The sequence below is a fragment of the Anabrus simplex genome, chromosome 4 (assembly GCF_040414725.1).
Source record: "Anabrus simplex isolate iqAnaSimp1 chromosome 4, ASM4041472v1, whole genome shotgun sequence".
NCBI lineage: Eukaryota > Metazoa > Arthropoda > Insecta > Orthoptera > Tettigoniidae > Anabrus > Anabrus simplex.
This window is the reverse complement of record NC_090268.1, coordinates 121,808,812-121,823,627: the sequence shown is the minus strand read 5'-3', so window position 1 is coordinate 121,823,627 and position 14,816 is coordinate 121,808,812. Positions and strand designations below refer to the sequence as shown.

General features: G+C 41.8%; 1 protein-coding gene across 4 annotated transcripts in view; it reads right to left on the bottom strand.

Annotated features, from left to right (window-relative positions):
* LOC136871680 (dicarboxylate carrier UCP2) overlaps positions 1–14,816 on the bottom strand; it is a 118,068-nt gene that overhangs the window by 85,046 nt on the left and 18,206 nt on the right. Inside the window, exon 1 of one of the 4 annotated variants that reach the window (XM_067145179.2) lies at positions 6,303–6,586. The exons of the other annotated variants lie outside the window; for them this stretch is intronic. The gene's annotated coding sequence lies outside the window, so the exon portion shown is untranslated. Of the gene's footprint in view, positions 1–6,302; positions 6,587–14,816 lie in introns of those variants that run through there. 4 annotated transcript variants of the gene reach the window in all.

Below are 14,816 nucleotides of genomic sequence, written 5' to 3'. Positions count from 1 at the left end.
AAGTGAAACATGAAATATATCTAGCTCGGAAAGAAAGAGAAGCTAATTAAATGTGGAATTACAGATGGGTAGATAAAATGGGTAGATGGTGGGAGGAGAACGATTTGGCAAAATTTGATCAGAAGAAGAGATAATGATAGGACATATCTAAAGACACCCAGGACTTGTTCAGTTGGTTTTGAGGGAAGTGTAGGCGGTAAGAACGGCAGAGGTAGATCATGGTATGAATATGACAAAAACAGATTATTATTATTATTATTCTTATTATTATTATTATTATTATTATTATTATTATTATTATTATTATTATTATTATTATTATTATTATTATTATTATTATTATTATTATTATTATATTTCGAATGGGCCACCAGAGTACCACGTGCCAATTTCAATTCCTTCTTCTTTGTTCTTTCCTTTTCTTCCAGTACGCTTTCGTCTGTTCACTATGTTTCTTTCTGTCTTCAGACCACTTTGAACCAGTCTTTTTTACTTTCCTACCTTGGAATCCTTCTATTTTCAATACTTTTTCCCGAAAGCCTTCTCTATTATTTATTTCTTCTGTTGTTATATTGTTTTTTTCTAAATCCTTTCTTACTTCATTGACCCAGCTTGTCGTTGATTTCTTACCCCACAAATATCTAAAAATCTTACTGGTTAATCTACTATCTTGCATTCGATATCAATGTCCAAAAAACATAAGTCTCCTTTTCCTCATTACATCTGATATATTTTCTATTTTTTGATATATTTCAGCATTGCTTCGTAATTTCTAACCTTCTGCTGTGTTTTGTGGGCCTAATATTTTCCTCATGATTCGCCTTTCTAGTATTTCTAGTTTCTCTAAATTATAGTTTAATGCCCGACATTCGCTTGCATATAGGCATTCTGGCTTCACTACTGTGTTGTAATGCCTTATTTTTGCATTTTTGGATAGGCATCTTTTATTGTAGATATCTTTGGTGACACCATAAGCTCTTTCCATTTTATGTACCCTCCCCTCTACTGCAGATTTTTCTAAACCATTTTCTTGGATTATTTCCCCTAGATATTTGAATTTTTTTACCCTCTCTATTTGGCCAATATCTGTTTTCAGAAATTTTGGTGCATCCCAAATATTATTATTATTATTATTATTATTATTATTATTATTATTATTATTATTATTATTATTATTATTATTATTATTATTATTATTATTATTATTATTATTTGCTAGTTGCTTTACGTCGCACCGACACAGATAGGTCTTATGGCGACGATGGGGTAGGAAAGGCCTAGGAATGGGAAGGAAGCGGTCGTGGTCTTAATTAAGGTACAGCCCCAGCATTTGCCTGATGTGAAAATGGGAAACCACGGAAAACCATCTTCAGGGCTGCCACAGTTTGGTTCGAACCCACTATCTCCCGGATGCGAGCTCACAGCTGCGCGCTCCTAACTGCACGGCCAACTCGCCCGGTATTATTATTATTATTATTATTATTATTATTATTATTATTATTATTATTATTATTATTATTATTATTATTATTATTATTTATAGGTAACTTCTTAACCGTTTCGTTTTAAGACCTTTACTCGGTCAGTACTGCCGTTCATGTTGTGACACGTTCTGGCCACTGTGCCAAGTTACTTTCATCCTCACACGTGTAAATTTAGCAATCCAATTTGGTTCTTTGCCATTGACCTTCCGCAAGCCGAAGAAATTGGTGTTCCTTCCTAGTGCTCTGTTATATGAATGCCAGTCACCTCATGTGACAAAAACCACTTCGAGTGACAGTATTCTGTACGGATACTGGTTTTACGTGCCAATAACTACGTTTATGGTTTCGGAGACGCCTAGGTGCCGAAATTTTGAACCTCAGAAGTTCTTTCCCACTCCGTTGAATTTATAGACACGAAGACGGGGTTTCTGAGCGCCTTCAAATACCACCGGACTATGGCCAGCACTTCTACTACAGTCTGAGCCACTCAGACCGGCTGATTCTTGATATTGTTATCAGAGCCAAGTGGAATCCAAATCATAGAGACGCAATTTTTATGTCAATAATTCCAGGTGTGTTGACCGGGATTCGAACCACGGTCGCCTTAATAGGTTTATTATTATGTAATCTTACATAAGATGTTCGGGACATCGCAGTCACAGGACCATCAATTTAGTGCAGGCCTACGTGTTAAGTGCCATCCTGAAATCTCTCTGTAATTGAAGCAGGATAACAGGAAAGGGCATTTTAAGGGTGGGTGAGAAAAAATTAATTTTAGTTCTTTCTGACATAAATATGACTAATGACTGGGAGTTATCTGCAAATTTGCATCACAAAATTAGCGATACAAAAGCTGTATGATTTGGTTCATGTAGTAGTGAGCTTGCATTCGGAAGACAGTGGGTTCGAACCCTGCTATCAACAACCCTGACAATGATTTTTCGTGGTTTCTCATTTTCACACCAGGAAAATACTGGGGTTGTATCTTGATCAAGACCACGGTCGCTCCCTTCCCTCTCCTAGCGCCTTCCTATCCCATCGTCGCCCTAAGACCTATCTGTGCCAGTGAGACGTAAAGCAGATTGTAAAATAAATAAATAAATAAATAAATAAATAAATAAATAAATAAATAAATAAATAAATAAATAAATAAATAAATAAATAAATAAATAAATACTAATAGCTTTATGCCCCACTAACTACTTTCACATTGAAGACGAGGCCGTATATTTTGCCTCGCATTTCTCATAAACCTACCGACGTGAAGCTGGCGTATTTGAAAACCTTCAAGAAGTCGCAATCTTATTTTTCTTCTTGCCTTTCCCCAATTATCCGGGGCCAGCACTAATGGGGGATTAAGTCCAGTTTTAAGGCCTGATGCCCTTCCTGATGTCAACCCTATGTGGAGGAATGTATGCAGCATTACATATTTCTGTGGTGGTTTGTAGTGTAATGTGTTGTATGTAGATGAAGATATTAATAAGGACCCTCACAAACACCCAGCCACCAACCTAGAGGAGTAACCAGATAATGCTAAATTTGCAGAGCCGACCGGGAATCGAAATCAGGGCCCTATGAACCGAAGGTCACTATGCTGAGCATACAGCCAAGGAGCTTGGCAAAGGAGGAAGACGTTTGATCCTTGGATTTAAAAAAATTACAAATTGCTTTACGTCGCACCGACACAGATAGGTTGTATGGTGACGATGAGATAGGAAAGGCCTAGGAGTGGGAAGGAAGCGGCCGTGGCCTAAATTAAGGTACAGCCCCAGCATTTGTCTGGTGTGAAAATGGGAAACCATGGAGAACCATTTTCAAGGATGCCGACAGTGGGATTCGAACCCACTGTCTCCCCGATGCAAGCTCACAGCTCCGCGCCCCTAACCGCAAGACCAACTCGCCCGGTACCTTGGAAATTAACGATGTCAATTTATAGAGAGGAAGTTCAATGAAGTGATAGAAAATGGCTCCAAAATATTAACACCACCGGTGTTGGAACAGAGGTGTCGACCGGGAGAGGTCGAACGATAATGATGATGGAATTGCAAGCAGTAATATTGCGGATCAACCTCATAGCCTCAGTTTCACTAAGTATGACTCATACTTTGAATTCCGTCTCGTTGGCTGAATGGTTAACATAGTGATCTGGCGTTCGTTTCCTAGCAGCGTCGGGTATTTTAGATTTCTGGCTCGGGGACTGAGTGTTTTCCATCTCAATATAGACTAAGCTAATTATATCATATCCTTGATAGTAATGTAATTACCGGGCGGGTTGGCTATGCGGTGAGGGGCGCGCAGCTGTGAGCTTGCATCCGGGAGATAATGGGTTCGAACCCCACTGTCGGCAGACCTGAAGATGGTTTTCCGTGGTTTCCCATTTTCACACCAGGCAAATACTGGGGCTGCACCTTAATTAAGACCACGGCCACTTCCTTCCCACCCCTATACCTTTTCTTTCCCATCGTCGCCACGAGACCTATCTGTGTCGCTGCAACGTAAAAGCAAACTGTAAAAAAAAAAAAAAAAGTAATGTCATTCCTTATACAGCCAGTCCCTGCTAGAAATGGTGTGAAAATGCCCCCCATAGCGTCGGTTGGTGCATGCATTTCAGTGGGTTTGGCAGACTGACATGTAGTAGCAACTTCTGGCTCAGTGAGGAAAGGAACGGGAAACTACCTCACTCCCCATTTTCCTAGTACGCCTCTGAGGTGACGCCCAGGCCGTCTATGACAGCTGATCAAGGACCAAACCAGCCTACGGGCTGAATACTTAACATACAGGGTGGTCGGAAACTACATGAACCGCGCATGTGAGCGTTGGAGGGGTGGTCATACTGATAAATAATATGAAAGAAATAATTCGATATCTCGCATCATTGTCATTTTATCAGCCGCTGAAGTTAACCAATCAGATCGCTTCGCGGGCATCTGCACGTGATTTGAGAGATGCATGCTGAGAAATCATCATCAAATACAAACTGGTTTCAGCCAGTGTCACCGTAGAACACTTGTTTTGGAGCGATCCTGTCAGCTAGCAAGTCTGTATTCAAACATCCCACTGGCGAGGTTTTATTCTTCTACTGGTGAAGCCACGTGCAGGTTTAGCAACACCGCCTGGCAAAGCCCATTTGAATTCGCCCGCGAAGCGATCTGATTGGCTAACATCAGCAGCTGATAAAAATGACAACGGAGCGAGATATCGATTTAAAAATAATATTTGTCAGTGTGACCAACCCTCTAACACTCATATACCCGGTTCACATTATTTCCGGCCACCCTGTACATATCCCATCCTACTTCAACCGTAGTCAAAGAATAAGTTAAGTTGTGTGCTCCAACAAGATTGACAAGGTTAACACATGGTCGGACAAGACCAAAAGTCAAAATTAAAAACAAAATTCAAATGACCAAGCTCGATAGCTGCAGTCGCTTAAGTGCGGCCAGTATGCAGTATTCGGGAGGTAGTGGGTTCCAGCCCCATTGTCAGCAGCCCTGAAGATGGTTTTCTGTGCTTTCCCATTTTCACACCAGGCAAATGCTGGGGCTGTACCTTAATCAAGGCCACGGCCGCTTCCTTCCCACTTCTAGCTCTTTCCTGTCCCATCGTCGCCATAAGACCTATCTGTGTCGGTGCGACGTAAAGTAACTTGCAAAAAAAAAAAAAAAAAAAAACAATCAAATGACTTGGTTTGCAAAATTGAAACTCATTTATGTATATTAATTCCATGATACACTGTTGTATAAAAAACATGAAATTATTTCTGAAACTGATATCTATATCGATCTCAGCATCTTATTTCAGTCTTTATAACTGCTTAATACAACCGTTTGCACAAGTAAGCACATTAACATACAATGAAACATGCTAATCAGATAAACTCCAGTCGCAACATACCTCCTTAAGAGCAGTATTATAGCTTTACTCCGTACAATGCTACATATTTTTTTTAGCTGTACTCGATTCTGTTCTCTCTTGTAGCTAACTGGACACAAACCTAACCTAACCTCATGGCACTACAGCCTTGAAGGGCCTTGGCCAACCAAGCAACCGTTGTTCAGCCCAAAGGTCTGCAGGTGTCGTGTGGTCTGCACGTCGAAACCTCTCGGCCGTTTTAATGGCTTTCTTGACTAGGGCCTCCTCCTCACCGTCAGATAGCTCCTCAATTTTAACCACGTAGGCTGAGTGGACCTCGAACCAGCCCTCAGATCTAGGTGAAAATCCCTGACCTGGCCGGGAATCGAACCCGGGGCCTCCGGGTAAGAGGCAGGCACGCTACCTTTACACCACAGGGCCGGTAGCTAACTGGGCGCGCAGCTGTGATCTTGAACTCGGGAGAGAGTGGGTTCGAACCCTACTGTCGGTAGCCATGAAGATGGTTTTCCATGGTTTCCTATTTTCCCACCAGGTGGATGGTGGGGCTGTACCTTAATTAAGGCCACTGCCGCTTCCTTCTAAGCCCTAGCCCTTTCCTATCCCATCGTCGCCATATGATCTATCTCTGTCGGTGCGACGTAAAGCCAATTGTAAAATAATATTTACCGGGCGAGTTGGCCGTGCGCGTAGAGGCGCGCGGCTGTGAGCTTGCATCCGGGAGACAGTAGGTTCGAATCCCACTATCGGCAACCCTGAAAATGGTTTTCCGTGGTTTCCCATTTTCACACTAGGCAAATGCTGGGGCTGTACCTTAATTAAGGCCACGGCCGCTTCCTTCCAACTCCTAGGCCTTTCCTATCTCATCGTCGCCATAAGACCTATCTGTGTCGGTGCGACGTAAAACCCCTAGCAAAAAAATAATAATATTTAAAGAAATGACCTTACCTCTCTAGACTGGAAAAATGTTGTTGAACTCTAGCCCTGTTTGGACTTGCTGCTGAATGCTCGTACACGCCACTTACTCCAAGATCAACTGAACTTGAATTTACCAACGGCGGCGTTCGATTAAGGCGGAAGCTCACGAGAAACTGCTGTCGTCAACGCAGTGGCTGTTCTGCCAACAGACCTTCGGCTATTTCAGAGCAAACCAACGTTTCTAAGCGAGTGACGGCTCATTATTTAGCGTTAATTAAAATTACACGTAGAGTATTCTGGGAATGGACCTATCCTATTAAGCCCAACAATCTTATCTGGATCGTAGCGTCAGACCTTAAGGCACCTGGTTACAGCGCTTGTGGTCTGTATTCTGACAAGGGAAATCTTTGGTATAGAACTAACCGACTGTATTTAAAACTGATTGACCTGTTTTACAATTGGCTTTACGTCGCAGCGACACGATGGGGTAGGAAAGGGCTAGGAGTTTGAAGGAAGTGGCCTTAATTAAGATACAACCCCAGCATTTGCCTGGTGTGAAAATGGAAGGGCTGCCAACGGTGGGGTTCGAACAATAATTGGTGGGATGATGAACGAAGACATTATAAAGCCAATGATGACAGCCATGCTGCAGAAAACGTACTTAGAAAGTGTAATGTGTTGCTGCAATTGTAAATGAAATATGAAACATCCAAGACATGGATTGCTTGGTAGGATGTTCAATGAGGGCATCAGAATATCTCTGTACACCTGATGTACAGCCTGAAGCATGGCAAAATTTGTGACTCTGGAATAGAATCCGGTAATTCCCTCGTTCTATGCTAATGAAATATTATAAACAGCAACACGTTTATACTGCATAAAGGCAGGATTTATCGCATTAATTTATGTTCGAATTCGCGAAAATGAATCAATTTCCGCGTTATTTCGCGAGGACTTCCTTCATCGATTAAATTTAGCTCTAATCATTTTCTAAAATTAGCCCTAATTTTTTTCATCCGTTTACTTTGTGAATTATTTATATAAAATACAGATATTATGCATAAATAGAAACAATATAGATAATCGTTCATTATTACTTTATTATAATCCGAATCAAGATTACATAATAAATTACCCTTTCACCTCATATAATCATATCGTTTAAGGATTCCCTAGAATATTTAAACTGAAAGGTATTACTGTCAAATTGAAAAATCTTTTTTTTCTGTCTGCCAATTCTCTTCACACACCTAACATTGGAATACAATTTGTCTTCTTCTTCTTTATCTGTTTATCCTCCAGGGTCGGTTTTTCCCTCGGACTCAGCGAGGGATCCCACCTCTACCCTCAAGGGCAGTGTTCTGGAGCTTCAGACTCTGGGTCGGGGGATACAACTGGGGAGAATGACCAGTACATCGCCCAGGCGGCCTCACCTGCTATGCTGAACAGGGGCTTGCGGGGGTGGGGATGATAATATTGGAAGGGATAGACAAGGAAGAGGGAAGGAAGCGGCCGTGGCCTTAATTTAGGTACCACCCCGGCATTTGCCTGGAAGAGAACTGGGGAAACCACGGAAAACCACTTCCAGGATGGCTGAGGTGGGAATTGAACCCACCCCTACTCATTTGACCTCTCAAGGCTGAGTGGACCCCGTTCCAACCCTCGTACCATTTTTCAAATTTCGTGGCAGAACCGGGAATCGAACCCGGCCCTCTGGGTGTGGCAGCTAATCACACTAACCCCTACACCACAGAGGCAGACTAATACAATTTCAAGCTCATTATATTTTATGTATTTTGCTGCGGTTTCGCACTTATCGCAAAATAACTAAATTTCGCTTTTAAACTGGCCTTATCTCTTTAATTTGCTGTAATTCGGAAAACTAACATTATTTTCTTAAACAGAATCATACGATTCGTTATGATATCTCAAAATCGCTTTAGAATATTTTTGTCACGTTTATCATTAATGCCAAAAAATCACGTGAAAATAATTTTCAAAATGCCCTCTGTTGGTATTAATGGCGTGTAAGAAAGAGTTTCATGTGGCATGCTAGTTCGTACGTTCTGTTCCTCTGTGTTTCCCATTATTAATGTACTATGTCCGACTCCATGGCTAAACGGTTAGTTTTTTTGCTATTTGCTTTACGTCGCTAAATGGTTAGTGCGCTGCCCTTTGGTCACAGCGATCCCGGGTTCGATTCCCGCCAGGGTAGTGAATTTTAACCACAATTGGTTAATTTTTCTGACAATGGGACTGGGTGAGTGTGTCGTGTTCTTCATAATTTCTTCCTCATCACGACGCGCAGGTCGCCTACGGAGTCAAATCAAAAGACCTGCATCTGGCGAAACGAACTTGTCCACCGACACTCCTGGCACTAAAAGCCATACGCCATTTCATTTCAATGTAGTATGTAGAGTAGTAGAAAACGAGTTATAAGCCTAACATGGGAATAAAGCATTTCCGAACCCGTGTCTATATAACCTATTTTCTTCTTCTATGTATGAATAATGTGTCTTCAAAGTTTGGCAGTACCCTCTTATTAAACACTGTAGAATGTGAATCGGGGTATTACATACACAAATCAATACGAGCCGACGATGATCGACTATGATCTTTATGAAGGTACAAGCTATATCTTTCTTCTTCTTACTGAGCTCGATAGCTACAGTCGCTTAAGTGCGGCCAGTATCCAGTATTCGGGAGATAGTAGGTTCGAACCCCACTGTCGGCAGCCCAGAAGATGGTTTTCCGTGGTTTCCCATTTTCACACCAGGCAAATGCTGGGGCTGTACCTTAATTAAGGTCACGGCCGCTTCCTTCCCACTCCTAGCCCTTCCCTGTCCCATCGTCGCCATAAGACCTATCTGTGTCGGTGCGACGTAAAGCAACTAGCAAAAAAAAAAAAAAAAAAAAAATCTTCTTCTTTTGTTTCACCCTCCTTGGGGTACGTTGAATAATCATTTCTCTGTGTATTGTTTTTTAGTCTTTGTTTCCTCTCGTATTCCGAGATAATAGCTTCGGCTTTTAATGTATATTTGTCTTGGAACCTTATATTTTCGTCTTTAATTATTATTTTAGCTGTTCGATCGAATAGCAAAATTTCTGTAATTTTTAATTCTACTAGGTCTTTTTCAGTTTCTTTAAACCAGTTGGGTTTTGTTTTGCGGTTACGGAAAAAGTCAAAGGTATGTTTGGTTAATCTATTCTGAGAAGATGACAGTAACCGGGCGAGTTGGCCGTGCGCGTAGAGGCGCGCGGCTGTGAGCTTGCATCCGGGAGATAGTAGGTTCGAATCCCACTATCGGCAGCCCTGAAAATGGTTTTCCGTGGTTTCCCATTTTCACACCAGGCAAATGCTGGGGCTGTACCTTAATTAAGGCCACGGCCGCTTCTTTCCAACTCCTAGGCCTATCCTATCCCATCGTCGCCCAAAGACCTATCTGTGTCGGCGCGACGTAAAGCCCCTAGCAAAAAAAAAAAAAAAGATGACAGTAAAAATGTGCCTTCTTTTTCACACAGTGAAAACCTACAACCTGTTTTCCAGTCATTGACCGGGTCAGGGATGTGATGAATGAAACATATATAGGCTGTTATTACAATGGGGTCGCCACTCCCAAGGTGATTTATTAATGAGTGGTAAATGCTATGAAGTGATAATGGAGAGGGTTTCTGGAATGAAAGATGACAGGGAAAACCGAAGTACCCGGAGAAAATCCTGTCCTGCCTCCGCTTTGTCCAGCACAAATCTCACATGGAGTGACCGGGATTTGAACCACGGTATCCAGCGGTGAGAGGCCGACGCGCTGCCGTCTGAGCCACGGAGGCTCCTTTTTCGCATAGTATCCGAGAGATTTCAATTTTCTTGTCGAGTGTTTCATTCTTGGTGTATATTATCTTATTATCTTAAAATTTTGGTCCTACGATCTTTCTTTAAAAAAATTTTCTTTTATCTCGAGTTTCTCCATCTGGCCTTTGACATTCATGTTTAGTGTTTCGGCTGCATTTGGTTTAATCACTGTTAATAATGTTTAATTTTGGACCCCCACAAAAAGGGATTTCTTGTTGAATGTATCTTTTGTTAGCTATATCGTTAATATCAAATAAGAAAATTGTGATTACTTTTGTTTGCTACTGGTTGAACGTGTCACACGAACACATACAGATCTCGGCTCGACGGGGATTAAGAAGAAATGGGAGTTTAATATCTGGAATTGATTAAGAAACATCCCATTTACGTGAAGACGGCGGTGTATGAAGATGCGAAATTTGTCCTCTTCTTTTTGAGTTTTCATTTTAGTCTAAGTCTCCTGTTTCTGCTCTTCCCTCTTCCTATCCAGACATGTTATTATGTCTTCCTATTTTCTATGTAAGCTATCTCTAAGTTTGCAAATTGTTTGTATCTTTCCATGACTTTGTACATTGACCTAGAGCAGGGCCTCTCAAACGCCCAAACTCTCACGCGTGCAGAGCGAGGTGCATAGGCTCTGTGCACTGTGCATCGGTACGCTTCGCCTCAACTCGGCTTGACTCGGGTGGTGTAGTGTGCTGAGAGCGACGAAGCGTTTGGTGGTAGACGACGTGTTTATCAGTGAAATAGACAAGCGCACGACAACAACATAATAATGGAGCAACCTGTTTCGAAGAAAGCAAAGACTTCCGAAAGTCCATTTCAATCGAACTGGGAACTTTCGTATTTTTTTTGTTTGTTTGTCGTGACGATAACGCCAATTGCTTAATCTGTGGGACGATAATTACGTGCGTAAGAAAATCATCTATTGAAAGACACTACAACAGACTACATTCGGAAAATTATTGTGAAATCATAGGAGACGTCAGAGAGAAAGAATTAAGGAAGTTGAAACAGCTTGAAGAAGAGCATTCTATATCCACAAATGAGTTTTGTTCCAGTACTGTAGCATTTTCATTTTGGTTACGGGTTCTGCATTTTTTTAAAATTATGTTTACATTCCTCTCAAACATGTATGTGTATTTCTAATTCACTTTTTTAATTTTTTTAATAACACTGGTAACCTTGTCCCATACAACTGTGCGTCTCCGCTCACCACACGTAAACATTTCGCAGTGGGGGAGAAACAGCAGTGAAGGTGAGGAATGCGGAGACAGGCCGAATGGGGAGACAGGTGTAGGGAGAGAGGAGTGGGGGGTCTGCACTCTGGTCAACCAAGCGAAGTCGTCTTTTGCACCGTGCACAGTGCATGCACCACGCGCATGCACCCTGAGAGGCCCTGACCTAGAGTATTTTAGAAACACACTAGACTGAATGGAAGAAGTTCGTAAAACAAATCTATACGGTAACAGAACAGAAACGCACATACCTAGCATATCTTACTGCTTCTATTTTAGGATTCACTGCGATTACAAATGGAGCCTTGGGAATGCAAATGAAAGGTTTTCAGCGCTGTATTAGTCGTCGCAGCGAGTCCTAAAGTAGAACAGTAAGATATGCTTGGAATGTGCGTTTCACTCAGCTATATATGATAAGCAACCAATCAAAACGTATAACGTCCACCTCTGGACAAATTTGAGTTTGATACAGTTTCATGGAGTATTCTTCGTGCTTTACAAGTTAGTGAATTCAGATGTTATCTATCTGTATTGAAAAATATCTTGAAAGTGAGCGGTTAAAAATAATCGTATATTGTCCACGCTGGTGACTGAATCAGAACGTATAATGTCCACCAATGACATTATTAATTTTACTTTCCTTTCATAAATTTATAATAAATGTAGTTCAAAATGTAAATTAACTTTCTAACATCACCAATAAATTATTGATCTCTTGCAACATGACTTCTAATTCAGTATCCCAATAAGAAACTAACTGTGAAAGCTGCATTATATTTTATTGAATACTTTCGGAGCTATAAGTTTTTCACATCTCCTAAAAAAAAATGTATTAATTGATATTTCACGTTTTGATTGGTTGCTCCTCATATACGTATTTATTTATTTAATTATTATGATCCGTCTAGACATTGACATAGAGGACAACGTCTTCACGATGTTATCGGGCAACAAAATGGAAAGGAATTGATCAGCCAGACTTCGAAAACACACCATCATCTGGCTCTAAAAGAGGACGAAAATTGACAAACTGAAATCGAAAGGACACTTAATATCAGTAGTCTGGTAAAAGTAAGTGAAACTAGTGTCATGCTGGGGTTGGGCCTTGCAATTGTCTCACGTCTCAAAATAAAAACATAAAAAACTACGAGACTCTGAGGATGTCACATAACAGAGGGAGAACGGTGAAATGATTCTACCTAAGATTTCATTTTGGAATAGACATTCGAAACCTGATTTTTTTGGTAGTTGCTTTACGTCGCACCGACACAGATAGGTCTTATGGCGACGATGGGATAGGAAAGGCCTAGGAATTGGAAGGAAGCGACCCAGCCGTGCGCTCCTAACCGCACGGCCAACTCGCCCGGTAAACTTGAATTTACATATAGTTAAGTGACTATTCAGTGAAGTCACAGTGAAGGTGTTGATAACATTCATGTGACACATATACGGGCCATTCAACTTAAAAACGCCTCCTGTCAGATTACCCGCAGCACAGTAGAGTTCGTTGTGTTGCTTATGAGCCATGCCCAATAACATGGCTCCGCTCGTAGCTATTGACGCAGATGACGACGCATGTTATGTTTTAGAATTTGTTATATAATTTCAAACTCACCTTCAGCAGCATTTCAAACAAGGTTAAATTCCTTAGGAGGCTTTAAAATAGGCTCTCTCTGAAATTTGGAAGGTTGATGGGAAATCTAGTTAACACTGTTTGCTGTTATTATTCGCAGATTTGTCCTTCTTTTGAGGTCAAGGGGAATGTTGTTGTCTCATGTGGAAGGTTTTAAATGATCAGTCAAAAGTTATAATTCAACTAATGTATAGGCACACGCTAGTAGCTAGTAGTGCCATTAACATCAGGGTCACTAGGTACAAGACCTCGACCTCGTGAAGCAGCAGAAACGTCCGTGTCTCGTATCCTGAGGCTCCGGTATTTATTTGTCCAACGCTCTACACATTCATATTTCCTATCCGACCTCCCTTGGTCAGCACTTATTCTGTTCCGAGAATAGCGGGAATAAGTTTTCGAGAGCTAGGGATTCTCATTTCCACGCACTTCGTTGCCCTGTTCTTCTCTCTGCCGATACTTCACAGGTTCGTAAGGTCTATTATTAACAAGTTTTCATTCCTTACCCCGAAGAGAAGGGGCGGGCCATTCGTAAGTTTGGTTGGGGGTTGGGTAAAAGTTTTAATTCCGTTCCCGGACAAGGTACGATGGGTCTCCTATGCCGTCTCTCAGGCCAGGGAGATTTGTGTTGGTGATTTGATTTACGGAGAAGTTGAGATGGGTGCGGCCGTGGCCAATAAAGGAACTGTCTCAGCATTCTCCTTAGTGCAGGAGAATGGAAAGCCATGGAAAACGATTATCAGGACAGCCGATAGATGGGACCAGTTCCTCCGCCTCCCCAATGCAGAGCTGCAAGGTTAGTAGAACTGCCTTCTCTACTCGGTGTTCGTATAGGACAGACCTATTCTATTTTTTTTGCTAGTGGCTTTACGTCGCACCGACACAGATAGGTCTTATGGCGACGATGGGATAGGAAAGGCCTAGGAGTTGAAATGAAGCTGCCGTGGCCTTAATTATGGTACAGCCCCAGCATTTGCCTGGTGTGAAAATGGAAAACCTAGGAAAACCATCTTCAGGGCTACCGACAGTGAGATTCGAACCCATTATCTCCCGGATGCAAGCTCACACCTGAGCGCCCTTAACCGCACGTCCAACTCGCCCGTTCTGTCTATTGTATTCTCTGGTTAGTGTAAAGAGCAGATGAGTATTTAGCTGTACCAGTAGCGTAGCCAGGGTCGGCCGATGGGGAGGGGGGTTATAGTTACAAAATGATGATAGAACCCAATGAAGGTGCTTATGCGCGCGTGGTGTGCGCATTCAAGACTTGTCATTATAAGGATACTGATACCAGTGAATTATGTTGATATTCAGATTGCAGTACACTACAAAATTTCACATTAAAATACAGAACAAGAATAATACCATCAAGGTCAACAATTTTGCAGCGAATGGTGTGTTCTGCTTACGATCTAAAATCGAACTTTCGAGGCTTCTTAGAAAATAGATTCAACAGATTTCTTGGTTCTACAATTATGTATCTGAATGTTTATTGTTAGTTTCTCTTTATTTTATTTTCGTAAAATTTTCATTTGGGGGGGGGGGGCTCTAACCCCCAGTAACCACCCCCCCTCCCCTTGGATACGCTCCTGAGGTGTACTCTCCGTTGAACGAGTAAACTCCGATGCTGCCACTACCACCCCCGGGATATGGGTTCAAATCCCAGACAGCTAAGAATTTGTTAATCCTGGTCTGAAATTCACTCAGATACGAGGAGCATTCAAAATAATATGTTACCCATGTCGCCGAACCGGAGAGCTTTGCGGAACAAGCGTGGTGCAATGTCCGAACAGAGTACACGTCCATTGCTACCTTCAGCGATGCATGGG